The 19,385-nt window shown below is 50.3% G+C and overlaps 1 protein-coding gene and 1 pseudogene across 1 annotated transcript in view; both read right to left on the minus strand.

Annotated features, from left to right (window-relative positions):
• LOC144138484 (uncharacterized) overlaps nt 1-19,385 on the minus strand; it is a 248,922-nt gene that overhangs the window by 45,242 nt on the left and 184,295 nt on the right. The gene's annotated exons all lie outside the window — the stretch shown is intronic.
• On the minus strand, nt 4,476-5,475 carry LOC144139782 (uncharacterized; annotated as a pseudogene).

A 19,385-nucleotide genomic window follows, 5' to 3' on the forward strand; every position in this document is an offset into this window, starting at 1 on the left:
TTTTAATTAGAACCATTAAAAGTTTCAACCTTTCAAGGGTGCGGTATGACTTGTGTCAAGTTGTTTGGAGAACTCGGTGACTTACCGGAAAGGGTCAAAAGTAATTCAGAGCATATCAAAAACCTCAGTGCTACCACGGGTAAAACAGAGGATTCACGCAATCAAAAGTTCAAGCATTCAGTTTGTGGACTACTTTGGGGCAGCGGTAGACACTGCGCAGCTTGTCGCCGTTCATGGAAAACAGCCGCACTTCCAGAAGACCCTGCGCGACATGCACGATCTTGACCAGGTCTTTCCCCGACACGCAGTTGGCGAATACTCGCTGTGGTGATCATTCCAGACGTTCTTGGCCTTGTCAGTCACTAGGCAGGCTTGGAGCGCCTGCTGTGGCAGATGCGTGAAGCGCTTCTCGAGGGTGCCCACGTGCTCGACACGGACAGACTGACAGTATTCAAAGTCCATAAAGAACACCTTGAGCCTGTCCCCATCATCCAGAACCACAACCCGTGCCCGATACAAGCGCCCGTCGAAGTTGCCATTGGCAGCCAACGCCTCTCCTAGGTCCTTAAACATATGCCAGTTCTCGCGGAAACTTTCCTTGTTTCAGGCGTCTTCCAAATCTATCGTCAGGAATTCCAAGGTCTCTACTGAATTTCGGCCCATGCCTTGCACCCTGGGCTGATAAATTGACCTCCGGCCATAAGGGAAGATGATGAAGGAGGACTTGGGGCTGAGAAATGTGGACACCTGGCCGAGCACACCACTGCCCACTTCCGGTGGCTTCAGCGACTTCACGTAGTCTATCATTAATTCACTTATCTGAGCTTGACCGCTTAAAACATTAGCGCAGCAGCAACTTGAAAGCGCGGTGGCCCCTCCCCGTGCCAAATTTGGAGGCTGCCTTCCTCGAGTCTCCTGTGTCCACGCTGCGGCTACAGAATGGGCGGTTCTCCCTCGTGTAGTCAACTGGCCGGGTAAAATTCAGCATCGAGTCACGGCACTCCTGCCTGGCTCGGTTGCCTGGCCTTCTGGGATCATGCACTCGGCCACATCCCCATGCCTCGGGCTGCAGAGCTTTAACGCATGGACTTTGTCGCCAAGCTCGTCATGGCTGCTCTTTGTGCCCACAAACACAGCCGTCAGCGGTGTGCGCATGTGTGTAAGTTCTTTGAAGCGCTTTACAGCCTCCCCCGACCAGTTTCTCGGTGGGTGTATGCCAGACAGCCGGAACTTCATTGCCGTGGAGGCTATGGCTCTAGAGAGGCTTGGGTGAGCAAAGAACCGAGACGAGAAGTTCACAGTTTTTATGCGGCGTAATCCGTAACGAAAACTTGGCACATTATGGACTCTTGGACATCTTCAATATAAACTCTGCTACCAGTGTGAGGGCTGGGCGTGAAGGCTGGTGCGTTGAAGAGGCGTGGCGAAGCGAAGCGGACTAATTGAAAACAAGGCGTTCGTTTGCCCACTGCACAACACGGCTGACTACCCGGCGGAAGGCAGCAAAGAACGACAGAACAAGTAAGCGCGTCCCCGACCTCACTTAGGACTGGAGCTGCGTCGACGTAATAACACTGAAGGTGGCGCTAATGAAAAGCTGGTAACTATGGCTGGCGCTCACATCCCACCCCAGTCTGATTGACCACGTCTCGTGTCGCCGCCAGATCTTCGTTTTTCCGCCATCGACCACTAGTGCACGCTGCGCCACCAGTACAGCGAGGACGACGGTGCGGTGTTTGTGGACGCAGCCAAGTGCCGTGGGCGACCGTGCACGTTCGTGGCGGTGGCTGTGCGGGCCTCCACCGGTGAACTACTGACGGCGGGCAGCGTGTGCGCCCGTTCGGCGAGCCAGGCAGAGGAGGCGGCGATCGCCTTGGCCCTGGGCCTGCTGGGTGTGTGCACGGTGCTCAGTGACTCAAAGACAGCCATCCGCAACTTTGCTCGCGGCGTGGTGTGTGGTGGCACTGCGCGGCTCCTGGAGTCCTGGCGGACGATGGGGGCGGCAGCGCAGGGGGTTACGAAGACTACGATCATCAAGTGGTTCCCGGCCCACGCGGGCCGGGAGCTGGCACCCGGACTATGCAACCGCAACGAGGAGGCGGACGCTGCGGCCCGTGGTCTCGACACGTGCCGGGTCGCGACATCCCGTCCGCTGTCGTCATCCCTCGAGGACTGCGGTGAAACAACTGACATCGACGACGACGAAGAAGCGGAGCCCCTCACCGACTACGGCGGGGTGCTTCGTTGGCATCGGGACCAGAGGCGTGCTTTTCCGCTCCCGCACCGGGACCTGTCTCGGGCGGAGGCGGTGAAGCTCAGGCTATTACAGACAGAGACTGTTCTGACGCCGGCGCTCGCGCGGCACGTGTGTCCGGACGTCTACGAGAGTGCTCGGTGCAGTGTGTGTGAACGCGAAACTGCGACCCTGACCCATATCATGTGGGGCTGTGACTGTGCAGTGCGCGACGGTGGGGGGGATAGACAGGACCCACAGGACCCGTACCCACCGGACGTGCGCGAATGCGTGGGCTCTGCGGAGCCCCAACAACAGAGGAAGGCCATCCAGCGGCTCGAGGCGGCTCTGGCTCTGCAAAGGCGAAAGGGGGCCCCGCGCCCGCCCGTCCCTCCCAGCACTCCGTCCTCCCATGCGGGAGGTGGGGGTCGGGGGCCGACGGTGCGGCCGGGAGCGCTCCGAGTAGCTCGAGCGGACGCCGAGACCAACCGCCTCGGGGTCTAAGCCCGACGCCCTAGGACTTTTGCGACTTAGGGTGGTTAGATAGAGGGGACGCGACCGAGCCCTGCGTGGCCGGGAATCGTGTCCTTTGCACGCCTGATGCTTGAATAAAGTTCCATCTCTCTCTCTCTCTCTCTCTCTCTCTCCACACATTGCCTACAACGGTCTCCACACTCACAGACGCGGGGAAACTACTGCACGCTTCAGTCGAGCACAAAGTTGTCTAGGTGACTAGGCAGCTGTCGAGTTCGTTGCGGACATTGAGGCTGTTGCTGCACTGGCGACGTAAGTGTACATTGTGCTGCTTCCTTGCTCTGGCAGTTTGATGCACAATCACGCGTGGTAAGGGCCTTTGCCATGGCTTAGAAATTTGTGAAACGCACGACAGTCGTAGCTGAGCAGGAGGTTGGCGACACTCTCTCTAGTTGACAAGCAGTCTTGTGACCCTGGCGGAGCTGCGTGTGGCCAGACGCTGGCACACGTTGTCCGTGGTCTGTTCTGGTGCCACAGATGGCTGCAAGTTGGGCGGTGGCTGCAGTTGAACAGGTGCCTGTTGCCGAGGACGTGACTGGTTGGCGCTGTTGACGGGCTTGGAACTTGTAGGTGGGTGTCTCAGAAGCGTTTTGTACTTTTTCTGGTCATTCAAAGTTCTGGGCAAGTTGGGCTTGCTTTAAGCTGTTGACGTGATTGGAGGCAGTTGGAGGTTGGCACACCGACAGTTCAGATTCTTTCTGACTGTTGAAGAGATTCTGGCGATGCTGGATTAGCTTCATGTTGTTGACGGGTTTGGAGGGAGTGGGCTTGAAAACGTCTGGCTTTGAATTTTTCTGGCTACTACTTGAGGAGAACGTTTGGGGTGCTACAGCTTGCCATAGTGGCTGCTCTGGCAAAGCCAAGGGATCCTGTTGCAGGCAGTCCTTGGTACTGGGGCTGGCTTGAGGAAGGAGGACTGACCTAGTTGGGAACACAACATTTGCCATTCTTGGGGCGAGCTGTTGGTTTGCGGCAATGGTGGCCTCCGTAGCTGTATGGTGCAACTGCGTTGGTTTCGGTGGCTCGAAGGTGAGGTGTGCTTGTGCTGCCGCGAACCAGTTCTCACCAAGAATGAGGAGGAGTACATTATCCTCTAAAACAGCAGTTTCAACTACTCCATTCACTGGTCTAATAGATATCTAAAAACGCAGCACCAACTGGAAACATTGAGCCTCCGTGACAAAAGCAAGAGGGGGCTCAGTCCATGGGGTAACCATGCACAAAGGCTTTGGATATGAGTGTCAGTTTGGATCCCGAGTCAGGAAACGCTTCGCATTCACCGACTGCCACGACGGTTAAGTTGAAGAAGGGGCATTGCTGCAACACCACCTAGGTGGTGTTGATTGCTGCTACCAGCCGTAAGGCGTAATACGTGCACAGTGAAGTGCTGGAGGCAACTGTGTCTTGGGCGTGGTTGGAGGCGCTGATGATACAGCCTGAGGTAAGTGGCTTGTGCGAGTAGCACATTTGGATGCCAGGTGCCCCGAACCATGGCATTCATAGTAGACGGCTTGGGACAGGTCTTGGCCGCGACAAAAAGCAGGGGCACCATACTGTGCCGAGATAGCTGCCTAAGTGGCTTCTTGTTCGTCAGTGAGCAGCTCGGAAATGCGCACTCTTGGGGAACCTCGAGAAGGCTGTGGTGGCGATGGCTCTGGGTGAGGCTGCTGACGGGCAGGCCGACAGGCCCGAAACGGTTGCGTCGGCAGCTTCACAAAACCGGCAACTAGCGGTGGGCTTACTTTGGCATGGAGGCGCCGTGCACTCCTGTCGAGGCTAGTGCGGGTGGCGATAAAATCGGCTACCGTGGGTGGCCGATAGGCTGCTGTTGCGGCGATGACGTGTTGTTCCCGCAAACCCTGCTGCAGGTAGTCTACCTTTTGAACAACAGAGAGCTTTACGGGGCAACGCTCAATGATCCTCAACTTGGCAAATGCGTACTTATGGAAGGTTTCGCCTGGGGCCTGGGACACCTTCATAACCTGATTTTGCCACTCGATGAGGGTGAGGTCTGCGGAAAATGTGTCCTTCAGGGCTGCACTCCAGGTGGCCCAAGTGGCGTATTCGTTACCGAACGCGAGATGCCAGTTTCGCGACGTACCTTTCAGCTTGCTAGCAGCGATCAAGCGTGTGGTGCCTTCGTCCCACGAAGCAAGCTGCTGCACTCGTTGCACGTCGTCAAGCCATACGTTCACACAGTGGCTGTGCGCACCGTCAAATTCCGGGACGTATCATGACAGATCGGGCAGTGTCGTCACCGTCATTTCAGGGCGAGGTAGCTGCTGAAGCAAACGCAAAGCAGTGTTTGCCTCGCTTTCTTCCCGCGGTGATACATTGGCTGGTAGACGGCAGGGAACTGAAGCTGCATGCTAACGAGCATTCTTCCACCGCAAAGGAAATACCGCGAAAATCACTCGCGCACAACGTCGAACTGAAACGGCAATCATACATGCGCGCGGGTCCGTACCGGTCTGTACCGTGGCTGGATCCAGCGTTAAAGCCGTCGCGCCGGACGAACAGGAAGCATTCGCTTCAACTCGGGGGCTAGGTTCACGCTCCTGCCGAATGTCGGATTCCAGTCGCTGAATGAGCTCCTGTTGGCAACCGCCGCTGTCCAGCTGTCGCCGTGCCAGTTCTTCCCGTATGAGGTCGATGCCAAGACGCGACATCATCACTAGGTCGAGGCGCTCCCACACAATTCCCAGCATGATATTCGTCCGGGCCGGCTGGCTGCAGGCAAGCGGTCACACACACAACACAAACTTGCTGCCGCGTCCACCAGCAGACGCACGCAGACGCGCACAAGGACGCGAGCGAGCGAATGGCTCGTAAGTTGAAACGTTCGGGCGACAAAGACAATATGGCGCACGGCTGTCGAACGACGATGGCAGGCTTAGATATAACGTCACCGTACTTGCGTGGCTGCGTGACTTCACAGAGGCTCGGGCATCGACTGCACCAGATGTGAGGGCTGGGCATGAAGGCTGGGGCGTTGAAGAGGCACGGTGAGGCGAAGCGGACTATTTGATAAGAAGGCGTTTATTTGCCCATTGCACAAGACGACCACTGAACAGGGAGCGACACGACTAACAACCCGCCAGCGGGAACCAAAGAACCACGCAACAAGCAAGCGCGTCCCCGACCTCGCTTAGGCCTTGGGCTGCGTCGCCGTAATCGCACTGGAGGTGGCGCTAGTGATAAGCTGGAAACTATGGCTGGCGCTCACAGCACCAGACTGCTCATATAGCTCGCAGTGATTGTAGTAGGTTCCTGTTAACACTACCGTCGCCGAATAGAACGTTCTTAAAGGAACCATGCAGAGAAAATACGACTTCGTTTAATTTGAAAGAACTGGGATTCAGTATCTCACTCAGCTCCATTACAAAAGGAAAAGATGTCTTTTTAACGAAAAAAAAAAGCAAGAAGTATTTATAAACTTTCAAATTTTGCGCCACAGTGACGTGTTATGAGCAAGAATGACGTCATACGAGCCAACAATAAAACATAATTTTTAGTGCGTTAACTGCACGTTAACATTCAAGTGATGCGGTCAAATGGAACTACAGGCCCAATTACAGGCGTCCAGTCTAAGGTCCCTGAAATTAGTCCAGTCATGTGTCGCCGCGGCAGGTCAGTTAGGCGGCCGCAAATCGCTCAGACAAGGTTCTGTGACGTCATAGAAAAGTTGCGGGAAATTGTCTAGGGTTCCGACTGCTTCACACGTTTTCTTTAATATCTCCGTTATTTTTTCGGAGATTGCGATGATATTAGTATCATTGTTATCGGGACTAAGCAGTCTTTATAATAAACCCAACTTGTGTGTTGTCTTCATGGCTCCTTTAAGTGCAGAGCACTTTTTTTAGGAGCTTGTCGTCCTAGCTCGCCGCTCGCTCGACCCAAGTTTATAGAGCATCAAGGCGGCGTCCCGGGGTAACGCTGTCGTTCACGGCGTACCCCTGAGGTTTCGAAAGCCAAGCGTTCGAAACTCGTGACACGCTGGCGCCTGTCATACATATTCCCTTTTGTTTAGCGCAAAGAAAGCTATAGGGTGTATTCACAAAGCCTTGGACCGCGCGGCGGCGCTACCTGCGTGGCGGCGGCGACGCCATATTTGAGGTCGCACTCCGCCGCGCGGGCAGCGCGTTTCGCGACGCGAAACGTTGTTTGCGGCGTGGTGCTGGCAATAACGTTCGTGTGGACGGTGTTTTTCTCTGCGTGATTCATGTGTTTGAGAATACGAGTATCCAGCATTGTTTTAGCTGCGAAATTCCGGGTGCGCTGTTCACGTCTACAACCGCAGACCCGAAGCAGGCCGAACGACAAAAGCAAGCGCGCCGTTTTTTTTTTTTTTTTGCTTTTTCATACTCACCAATTCACCTCGTCGCCGCATCGCCCCGGGGACAATGGCGATTCCGGATCAGAATGCTTTCTTGCAACCTTTCGGCGTGGTGTGGGTTCTTAGGATCCCACCCCAGGTCTTTCGTTTGCTTTTCTGAACAGAGTGGTGTATCGATTAGCGCAATGAAAATTTAAGAAAAGGGCTTTGGCTTAACTGGGCTACGTTGGTTATGTAAGCGAAACCAGCAGCAGCACATTTCGGAAATAGAACGTTAGCCTCGTCGAACGTTCCGTACTGCGAGCACTCACTACCGTCGTTTTGTCAGCATCCAAGAGGTGATAACTAAAAAAATATTGTCCCAAAGACCAGTGCTGGCGTAACACACGGTAGCCAGCGGAGTGCAAAAACGGAAATTGGTGGAGACTTCACCGCTGAGGAGCAAGGCATCATGGGAGGGAACTCAAGCGCCGCACACAGCGAGGAGAATGGTGGAGAGGGGAGCAAACACGCTGCGTCGACAATCCGTGGTTTTTGATTATCAATTTTGCAGTTAACACGCATCGCTTTGCCGATTCATTGAAGCAGTTGATTACTAATGTATTCCTTTATTTGGTAATATGTACAGTTACAGTCAAATGAAACGCGGTAACCAAAGTATCAACTGGAAACCACAAATTGTGCGATTTTTCACCATGCATATGTCAAATTGACGTGTGACTTAATTACAGTAACCAAGTTAAGATACAAGTAGCTTTCCTCATGTGGCATTCAAACAGTATTTTTGCATTTTGCGTGCTGTGGTTCCCTTTTTTTTGTTCGCATTTCATTTATTCTCGACTGAATATCTATATGTCAGCGGAGGGCATTTTTAGGCCCCTTTTAAATCAAAGCTCTTCGTTAGTAGAGTGGCACCACGCGTCTGACGTAGCATCTTACTCGGTAGCCTTTATTAACCCGTTGATGCCGAAAACTTTATTATTTTCCTTAAGCGTGGAAGAAGTTTTTATGATCTGAAAGGACTTCCGAAATCGCAAAGATGAAGTCAGAAAAAAATTTGGTTCATTAGGACGGACACTGGGACGCACTGGGAACTGTGAAACACTAGGCACTGGGAAGCACTGGGCACTGGCTGCCCATATATCACTTGAACGCGAGAGCTACCCGGACCACCATGATTTATGGTTAACGTGAAGAGAGTGACTTAAAGTTTATGTTGCTATCATATATAATAACAACTAAACTACTCAATTTCGGTTACCTGTTCATTGAGCCACCCGGGTTCGATGCGAGTTGAAACGAGTAAACAATATTTATTTAGCACACGGAATTACGTGCTGCCCTGTATTCCTTAATTTTTTAAGGTTCCTGAGCAACAATAGGCATCAAATAAAGCGTCACTGCGGCCAGCATGCCCGGCTACTTGTGTCTTGCGTAACATTGCTGCTTTTTGCTTGTTTGGCATATTTGCGCCTGTTATCTTGGTAAATAGACTTCAGGCCCGGACACTAATACAGGTGCGACTCTACCACGTGGCGTACCTAGAGCACTTGCCCAAAGTATACCGGCGAAAATTTTGCAACCCAGCTTAGTGTCTCTCCGCAGGCCCACGACGTGGTTCGTGCAAGTCGCGGCCGTCGGGGTGACGCTGGCGGTGGCGGCGTTCGTCGCCCTGATTTTCTCCCTACGCGAGGCGATGTGGCCCAATCAAGAGGACTGAAGCGCGGCTCCCGAACTGGACGTGGAGCGCGACCGGGGCGCCGGTCGGAACAACGGCACCCATGCGATTGCAGGGGCTGACATTCGGAGCATCTACGAACTGAGTACCAAACCCACCATAAGTGACGTTCCTGCGTAGACTTGCAACCGGAGCCCATAAAATCTGTCACCCCTCACATATACAAAACAATTTATCAGAAAACTAGTCTTATTCTTGTTAATATTTATACTAATGTCTTCTATTCTTACCATATTAAGATTCATTTACACTTGCGAATGGTGCTACCAAAAGCGATTTCATTCGTTCTCGTCGGGCGGCAAGAGCGATTGGTCGTCACCAATTATGTGTCTTTCGTTTGGATGCAAAAGTGCACGAAATTTTTTACGGGTACTGAATGCATGGGTTTAGAAATGTCTATACAAGCATGCATAATGTACAACATGCGGTGCGAAATGAAGTCAAAGATAATTCATGGTGTGTAGTGATTTCTAAACAAACGGCAATATATCAGGAAAGTAAGCAGCAAGATAAGAAGCCGCAACCTATTTATGCAAACTAGACCAAACTACCTACACGAGCTTGGTTAAAAGAACCATCGACGCCCACCAGGGTGCCAATCACGAATACGCGAACACCGGCTTATTCAGTGAATTAGGCATCGATAAAAATTCGAAGAGTAGCAAGTATTATGATGTGTCGCTCGTGAGCACGAAAACACCGTTAGCAGGCGAGAAAGAAGTGGCCAAGAACTACTTGCGGCAGCACAGGATGTCATGCGTCAAACCAGAGCGAAATAGGGGAAACGTGAAAGCTCATACGCGGCAGCGAGAGCGTACCACATCGTACAGTCGCTATCAAGCGAATGGATGCTTGCAAGAACACTGGAGCTGAGACAGAGAGTGTCGTCAGTTAACGACACGGGGACGCCAAGCTGGTCGTCAGAGGCATTCGGAAAGTTTTGCAGCCCGCTGTGCCGACTAAGTCTTGCCAACGTCACGCGGGCTGGGAGGAGGGTGGCGAGCAACGATAGGGCTGTTTAAAGGTAACACATGCGAGATGACTAGTCGCTTCATTCGGGTAAATTTTCGTGTGTCTAGGAACACACCTTAAACAAATGACGCTTGAAGGACTACACGCTCGAGCCTGGTGAAAGAATGTCGGGGGAGAATTACACCAGCAATTATACGAAATTTGGACAGGCATTAAAAAAAATCCATTCCCAAGTATTGTGAACGAAGAGTGGTTTAAAATGCGAACAAAAATAACTGCCCCAGATATTCGGAAAGGACGCCTGCACCTACCTGTTTGTCCCTAAATACAGCCTTTGTGGCAGCAAGTGCATGCTGGAAATTTTCTTAGATACGCGTTTTAGAAGCCAACAAGCATTCGCTTTTACTACGAGTTTTACGTTTAAAATAGATACATTTTCAACTCTTTTTCAATTGTTACCTGGTTACTGAGAATGGGAGCAGATGGAAAGAGCACACACATGTAACGGGGAAACCGACGACTGGCCGCACACGAGTCGTCTGCGGGTAGTGCACGGCTGGTCGTGCACTACCAGCCGTGCACGACCAGCTGGTAGTGCGACACATCGCTAACACATCGATAGCCGCACTTCTTTATGTTAAATGCTTGTAATATCTAGTGTTTTCACCAGATGTCTTGACAGAACTGTTGCATCGCAAAAGATGGGTGAACTATCATGCGTGGTGCAATGTTCCCATAACATGGAGCTTTGCTTTAATTTTGCAGTGTTTTGGTGTTACTGAAACCGTATGTCTAGTTTGGCCTACGCCTAGTTTGGCCTATGTAAGTGTGGCCACACGACAACGGTATCTTAAAAATACCACCAGTAGCACAACAAACAAAAGGGGAGGTATGTTGCACTTGGCACCGTTGTTTTCTTGAGCATTTCGCACCGACAGATAACACTTATTTTGCCACATAATATGGTCAGTTTGTTTGGGGGCGAGAAGATGACGCCCATCTCTATACCAGGTAGCAACGTTTTTATACGATGTAACCTCATGTGTACATACTCAATGACGACAGGTTTTTATACTTCTTTTCGTTTTCCTTTACTCGACCCCCACCTCTGATTTCGCCCTTTTATTAACTTGCTAATTACCTTGCAAATGACCTATGTTCGAATCCAGTCATATTTAGTCTTTCTAGTTGGCTTGTTAAACTAGTCACTAATTTATCCGAGCACGATTTTGTCAGGGGTGCCCGCAAAGAAGCAACACCGATCCCCATTTTAACAGTGTTAGAGCAGGCCAAGGCGGGTGATGCCGAAACATTCGTTTGCATGAACATCAATACAGTGAAGATGTCAAAGCAGAGCGCCAAATTATGGGAGCATTGTAACACGCATGGATGTTCACTCATCTTTTGCGATGCGCAGTCGTGTCAAGACATCGGGATAAAACCACTAGAGATTGAATAGAAACGTTTCACATAAAGAGGTGGGGCTATCGATGTGTTTCTTCACCCTCACAAGTAATGTTCTTACGTGTGCCACTTATTGCGGATTAAGCGATTGTTTATTCTTTCATTTTTCCTTCTTCAACGCACTTGCCGTTTGCCAGCCATGTGTACCTCCGATGGTGTATCTTCCCTGAAAAAGTCGCTTTCATAGTTTTTACCGCTGGCGAAATTAACGCATCATATGATTCGTAGTCAGTATATATTTGCGTGTCCTTTCATTTAACCAATATTTGCGAGTTAGCGCCCTTTCTTCCTTCATCCCTGTGTTGAGAGTGCGGACAGCTACCAACTAGCCCAGTTGTCCGTCCTCTTCTGAACATGACGGCATGTGGGAAGAACACGCGCCCTCCAGCCATGGAGAATCGTGATTGTAGTCAAGCCGTAGCGTGCGCCAGAGTCAGCTTTCTGGCGTTATTAGCGAATTAGGACGAAGAAATAAAAGCTAAGAAAGATAAGCGTGCACAGTGTGACAGGAAAGAAGCCGGTTGATGTAATTCGTGCCATGAGTAAAATAAGCGAAAGGGAAGAAAGCGATGCAAATAAGATTTAGCAGTAAACAAGTCGTTAATAAGCATCGACAGGCTTTCTGGTTCAAAACACGCGAGCACACTTAACTGACCTTAAGGTTTTCTATTTATTTACTGTTTACTTACATCGCGGTCATTTTCTTGACCATGCAACTACAGCTACAAGAATAACCGCAATGGCGCTTGTTCACAGATTGGGGCACTTAAGTATTTAGCCCTAACACAAAAAATGGCAACAAAACATGAGAAATATTAAACGCTGATGCGAGGAATTAGTCCAGATCTATTCACATAAAACGCTTCATGATGCTTCCGTGCTGTGCACAGCTTTTCGTTTGTTTTGTTGATTTCTTACATCAAGAAAATTTTAAAATGGCGCATCGTGGTGGTGCGTGTGAGCATACGCCGAAGCTGCATTTATTAGGGGCGCAGTTTGAACCCCAAAATATTTATCGGTTGCAATAAATTATGAAAGACTAAGTTATCGGGCTCGTCTGTTTACTCACCTAGTGGTATTTAAATTTGAGGGTGGGGCTACTGGCTCCTGCCGCTCCTCGTACGCACGCCAGTGCAGTCTCTGTAAACTAGCCTGGGTGGTGGTAACACGTATTTATTTTATGTACACTGGATTCAAAGACGTCATGTTATGCTTTAGCGAATTTTCGTGTCTAGGGGAGAGAGATTAGGTAATGGGAGAGGGATTAGGTAATGGGTGAGGGATTAGGTAAGGGGAGTAATGGTAGATAATGGGAAAAGTATGATACATCCAATGTGGTATGAAATTAAAGGAAATGGTGAAGGCCAGAGTTCTCGACGAAGTCTCCTAGAGCCACTCGTAGTTGCAACTTCCTTTCCACCTTGCGGCAGGTGTAGAATTCCGAGCCCGAAGTAGGTGAAGGTTCCTCCGCCGTGTTTTCACAGTTCTCCTCCGTCTGCTCATCCTGAGATGCAGATGATGGAACTATGACCGAAGAGAGCTCAGGAGGATGTCCATGCTCAGAAGAGAAGATGTGAGCCCGAGTGATGCAGCTTTTCTCTGTTGATGTGTTCCTTGTGGCTTGTTGCGCAAGTGCGTGAGCTTTGCAATTGCCTGAGATTCCCGCTTGAGCCCGTACTCTTAAGGTACCATGATGCTTTTAACACTTTTGCCCACCGGCGGCGCCGAGGTGCGCACTGTCATCAGACGAAGGGCCACTCGAGTCACCCCTTGGCGACATGTGTGGTCTGAAGGCTGTCAGGTGTTAGCGCGAAACCACTTCTATACTGGCAAACTAAACATCGCTTCTGTCTGTGTGAAACCTCTTCTGAGCTAGTAAAAAGTACAGATAAGCGAAACAGGGGTGGAACCTGAGTCCTTTTCGTTGCGCAGGAGATGCCTCCCCACTGGAGACAGAGAGAGAGAGAAAGTAAATGTGTTTATTGCGAAAAGAAATGGGGAGGTGTGCATAAGTCCAAGAACACTTGAACTTTTCCACCCTCAACTCCTCAACCGCAGCAGGCGCTGATCATTGATGTCACTACGCAACGTTGGTTGGCTGTTATTTCCTTTTGGGCAAAGCCATGAATGAGGCGCACGCGCTACGCATTTTGCCACTCGCCTTGTGCGCAGTGAGGCTCACTGGAGTATGCGGGAAGGGATGATGATCATGATGATAAATGATGATCACGACGTTTATGATGATTATGATGAGTGCTTGTCCTTGCCTGATGTGTCCGTGTGTTTTTTGTGCGCTTAAGATGAACGTTATGGAATACGAACTAGACCGAACGCAAGCCCTTCTTCATGATGATGATGCCAGCAACATTTTTGTCTTATACCAACGAGAGGAAACTGGCCATGGCTACGCAACTGAACTGACGTTTAAAGGATTTATTTATTGTCAGGAAAAGGAAGGGGGTGAAATGAAATTCGACATGGGCAATCTCTTCCCGTGGGAATAAGACAAAAACATCTAGGGCATCATCTTCATGGCCGATATCCTTTCACGCATACTCCAAAGGGCCTCACTGCGCACAAGGAGAGTGGCAAAGCGCGCAGCCACTCCAGGCTTCGCCCAGGCTTCGCCCAACTGTCCCAGGCTTCGCCCAACTGAAATAACAGCCATCGTTCCGTAGCTGCTTCAATGATGCATGAAATGATGCCGATCACGATGGTGATTCCCTCGCTGTTTTCGACTTATGCACACGAGAGGAGATTGGCCATGGCTAAATCACTGAAAGGGACTTCAAAATATTTACTTGTCAGTAAAAGAAAGGGCCCGAAATGAAATCCGACAAGATTAAAACCATGAACTGCCCAAAAATTAAAGATCATCTCAAGAAACACACGAAGTGCAAATTGGTATATATTCTGAAAATTTTGTTTACTAAATCAGTGATAGTGGCTCTTCTAGGGCGGGTATGGAGAAATCTGTGCATGTGAATCATCATCATCGAACGGCTTACCTGCGGGCCTCACCTCGCGCACTTCGCGCAGCCCTCCCACCTACCTTTCGGAATCGATCGCTCCAAGTCTGCTCCACCCTTCTCGCCTCTGCACGGAATCCGCTGGGTCACCCTTCCTACCGAAGCTTCGAAATGGCATCGTGCGCCGAGCTGCATATTCACAGGGGATCCCCAGTTATAAGCGAACCTGCGAAACTCCCCAACGGAGTGCGGGTTCCCGTCCGCTTGGCACGCTACCGCAGCCCGGCAAGTATATTATATCCGGCAAGTACCCGGTGGTGCAAGAAGTCTGGAATGTGCGATGCAGAGGACCACGAGGATTTCTGCATCTCCCCGAGCAACCACCGCGTCCGCGAAGCTTTCATAGGCATGTACTGGATGGTTTGCCAGGACAGCAACCGGAGATTGGCCCTTCGAGCGCTAGTGGCAGAGGTGCACAGGAATCCCAGTGGCACACCGTTCATGGTTGCAGTGCTGTATGTGGATAGCGGCCGCGCTGACATCGTGCGATCCGGTTGCCTGCACAGCATCGATGTAGAAGCGGAGGCAGCACCACAGAAGGCGATCGAATGTTGTATACGCAGTGTGAAGCCAACAGCCGCGAGTTTCCGTTTCGACTTGAAGAAGCTGTGGCAGCGGGTACAAGCATCGAAGCTATCTTCTATGTCGCGTCGGATGGATGCATCTGTGACGCCAACCTGTACGCAAAGTGTCGCTAAGAGAACGCAAGGCTGCACACGTACGAAGTGGGCCAATTCCTGGTCCAAAAGGGCTTCGCAAAGCTTGTGGAAAATCTCGTGGACACGGCCAACGCGGTTGAAAAGTGGGCCCTAGGTGTCGTCGCTTTGTACCGTAAGAGCGGTGAAGGCAAAGAGAACACCACGGCTGAACTTCCATCGTCGTCTGCCATGCTCACGTGCCCCGAGCCGACAGGAGACGTTCGCTTTTTGCGTGCATGGGGCTGAATGCTTCTGCGTAGCGCTGAATGAGGCTGAATTCGGCTGAAAGGCTGAATGAATAACTGAATGCTTGTAGTTTTGATGGTCTGATTCCTCTGTTTTACTTGTGGAAACACTGAGACTCTTTGATGTTCTGTGCATAAACATCGGCCCTTTCCGATAAGTCACCGGTTCCTTCAAATTAATTGGTTGTAGGGTTTAACGCGCCGATGCAAAGCAGGGGATAAGGCGCGCCGTAGCGGAGGGCTCCGGATTAGTTTTCACCACCTGGGGATCTTAAACGTGCGCCGACATCTCGTACACACGAGCGTATTTATTTTTCGCCTCCATCAGAAAAGAGGGCGCCCCGTCTGAGGCCCGAACCGAGTTCAAATAACTTTCTACAAGTTAAAACGCTTGTCTTTGAAACGTAGAAATTTTTAAGGGTTTTCATGCGAAAAAAACTGCTCGGACGCCTAAATATGTGCTTTGAACGCGAAAGCCTGGAGATGCTTAGCTTGTTTACTGCTACGTAGTTTTAACAGCAGAGGTGTTGATTGATTGATTGTAGGGTTTAACGCGCCGACGCGGCGCAGGCGATGAGGCGCGCCGTAGTGGAGGGCTCCGGATTAATTTTGACCACCTGGGGATCTTTATCGTGCGCCGAAATCTCGTACACACGGGCGTTTTTGCTTTTCGCCTCCATCAGAAAAGCGGCCGCCGCGGCCGGGAACAGCAGAGGTGTTAGAACAACGTAGCCGTAAAGAGGTAACTTGGTCCGGAGGTGTTCGCAAAAAATACCAAGAAATATCGAGTGCGCGTAAGCATGCGCCTCGTGGGCAGCGTCCGGCGTCGTCCAGGCTTGCGCGGGTGCTGGCGCCAGGTGCGGAGCTCACAAAAAAACACGACAAAATAATACCGAGCGCAAGTGAGCGTGCGCCTTGTGACGAGCGTCTGGCGTCGTCCAGCTGGACCTCAGAGAAGACTCTGCCCAGCGTTCGTGGCGTGATATCTCCTCCCTTCCGTCCCACCCTCGCCATCAGAAAATCCACCACTACCTGGCGATTCTTCCTTGGCACCCGTACCATGAATCTGGGAGCGGCCTATCAAATGCAAGGATAGCAACCATTCTTGAACACAAATTTCTGCTCCCAAAATTGGAAATTAGGCACCGAAGCACTTGGAACGAAGGCGAAGAGACGGCGGTGCGAGCGTAGACGTGACCGACACCGGTCACAAAGAGGGAACTTTTGAGATATTTTTCGCGGTAAAACAGGTGCGCCCAAGTAAGAAGTGAGCACGCAAACAAAAAAGGAGACAATCGCACACACAGGAGCGCTTTGTGCTGTGAACAATGCATGCTTCAAAGACACTTGGAACCTCAGGAGTTTGAGAAGCATGTCCATTGAAAATTCCAAACATTTTATATAGCAGTCATTTGCTTCCATTAAACAATTATCGCCATATTTTCTTTTGTTCCTGTTCAAGGCCCGATCAGTAGGTTCAATGACTAAATTAGTTTACGATTATTAAGGCACACAAGAATTGCCCACCAAGCCAGCACTGAGCTCTAATTTTTTTTTTTAACATAAACAAAATTTGGCTTTTATTTTTGCTCTTACACAGTCAGACCGGGTTACAAGAAGCAGCGTGATTCAACGTCGTGCGTTCGCTATGCGAAGTAGTTCCATTTAACCGAACCCGCTTTTAACAAACTTCAATGTCAGATTCGTTGTAAACAATGGGAACAGTTGATTGAAAACTCGACAATATAAGAAAGACCATGCCAGGCAACATGAATAGTAATTTTCTCTAAAAGAAATGTGTTGCAGAGAAATGTACACGTCTTTGCAGTTAGCAGTGGTTTTAGCCTCCAATGAGAATCGCATTCGCGACACGCGACATGAAGCCCACTCCCCTGTATTTCGCCGCAGCACAACCGTAGCATAAATGGCTTCTTGCAACGTCCGGCGAGGGCTATCGCCTGCCGGCGGCCATAGAGTTTCATACTAATCTATAACAGAGGGAAATCTGGCGCTGTAATCACCGGCTGCCGTGGGCGCCGCCATTGCAGCTAGTGACGTTCCTCGTCTATTTGGCTTGGCTAGCGACCAGGCTTCTTTTAGGGGCGAAGCACCTTAATTTACACGGTGCACGGCGCAGCACCGTGTAAAATTTACCTTTACACGGTGCTCACGGCGCAGCACCGTGTAAATCGAAACATCTGTGAACAAAAGGATCACAAAAGGTTAACACGAAGAAAACAAAAGGTTCACAAAAGGTTAGAGAGAGAGAGAGAGAGAGAGAGAGAGAGAGAGAGAGAGAGAGAGAGAGAGAGAGAGAGAGAGCGCTGTGGTGCAAATGCGTGTGTAAGCGCGTTCCAAACCACACATTCTCTTTCTGCCATGGATGAAAACGAACGTAAGGCGCGGCATGCGGCGGCTCAACGTCTGCGCAGACAACAAGCTACCCCGGAGTATATACTGTACACACGCGTGGTCGCTCATTTACATGCGCGAGTGGGCAATGTCACGGGTGATTTACGGGGTAAGAACGATTCACAGTGCTTCGCCCATTCGTCATTATTCACTTCGTGGAGATGCGTGAATTTTTTCTTCTTTTTGTCTCGAAGCCAAAATCAACAAAAACGGGTGACATCTTTTTATTGTTCATTTTTCATGAAGCTTCTAAATATTTCCTCACAAATAAAGCTTTTTGAAGCTTCAATTTTCTAATAATAAAACCAATTTTATTAACCTTCTAGTCTAATATATTGCTGCTTTTTTGCAGCCAGAGTCAACTTTCCAGCCTGTTCATGAGCCATCATGAGCCATGCCAAGGACAAGTGGAACGTGTGTGCCCCGTACATGACGGTGCGCTCGCTAAAGCGCGACTCGCCAACACACTGGCGCCAGATTTTCCTCTAGTATATATTAGTATAAAACTCTATGCCGGCGGCGGCTTGTCGATGGCCCCAACACTAGACGCCATCACCTCAGCAACAATTTCGAAATCCAGCGGGCTCGTTGTCACGCAACGTCACAGCGCGGCGCCCCGGAGGCTAGTCACAGCCGGCGCAAAAGCACGTCGGCGGCGTTTGGTGTCCGATAGCGCGTTCAGAGTTCAGTAGTATCCAATGTTTAATTCGTTATAAAAATATATTTCACATGCATTATGGCTGAATAACTTTGATTCTTCACTATAAAATAAATTGGCTCTATCTTAGTTCGTTATATTCGGGTTTGACTGTAACCACCCAGACCTAGTGCGCTTTCCTCCCTATCTCCCTCTGCTTTAGCTGTAGGTAAAGTTTATCAACACCGACTACATGCACGTCCAGCAACTTCTAGCACCCAGTGTGTCGGTCGTTGGGTAATCACTTCGATAACTAGACTAGGGAATTGTTACAACTTTACGGCGCAATAAACTTTTACCGACACCACCACTATCAACAGAGTTCTGTTCATGTGAACTAGGCCTTGGCCCTGCAGTAGACTCAAATCGGCCACTGATTATGATGATATGATGATTATTATGATGCCCTCGACTGGTTCGCCACTTCCGTCCGTGGTGGTTGTGGTGACCCATGGAAACTGAGGCGTACCCACTTAAGCGGATTGGCCAAGAAATATTTTGTTAAATAATGGAAACCTATTAGACTAAACTATGGCAGAGCTAAAAGAAAACATTTTGTCAGTCTATCGGATCAAACTAACCGCACTCGCGGATATGACAAGCCGGTCTCTCCTTCAACGGAAAATGAAGAGATTGAAATTCGACATCTGCCACCGTCTTCATCAGTGTTACCTCTATAATTCAGACGGGCGGATGGCCGTAGTTCGCTGGTGCGCCACCAATTTTATTCGACTTTCGTTGTGAAGTACGACCTCTGGCGCTTCTCGGGGATTCCCTAGAAGTATATGAAACACCCGCTGGTTGATCTCCAAACTTTTTCGCAAGCTCCCTCGTGATGCTCGTGGTCTCCCCATCATCATCATCATCATCGTTGCTATCGCTGTTCTGCTGCGACGCGAGGACTCTGCTACGGACAACTTCGACATGGCCGGTAAGAAAGCCGCCCACTCCCGCTTCATGGGCGCTGGCGAACAGAGTAGGCGAGAGCCTCATTCAGGGGCTGAACCGAGACGAGGGGCGGTGGGGG

This window comes from Haemaphysalis longicornis, unplaced genomic scaffold (assembly GCF_048455015.1).
Source record: "Haemaphysalis longicornis isolate Haplotype H1 unplaced genomic scaffold, Haemaphysalis longicornis Haplotype H1 scaffold_5, whole genome shotgun sequence".
In the NCBI taxonomy this organism is placed as follows: Eukaryota; Metazoa; Arthropoda; class Arachnida; order Ixodida; family Ixodidae; genus Haemaphysalis; species Haemaphysalis longicornis.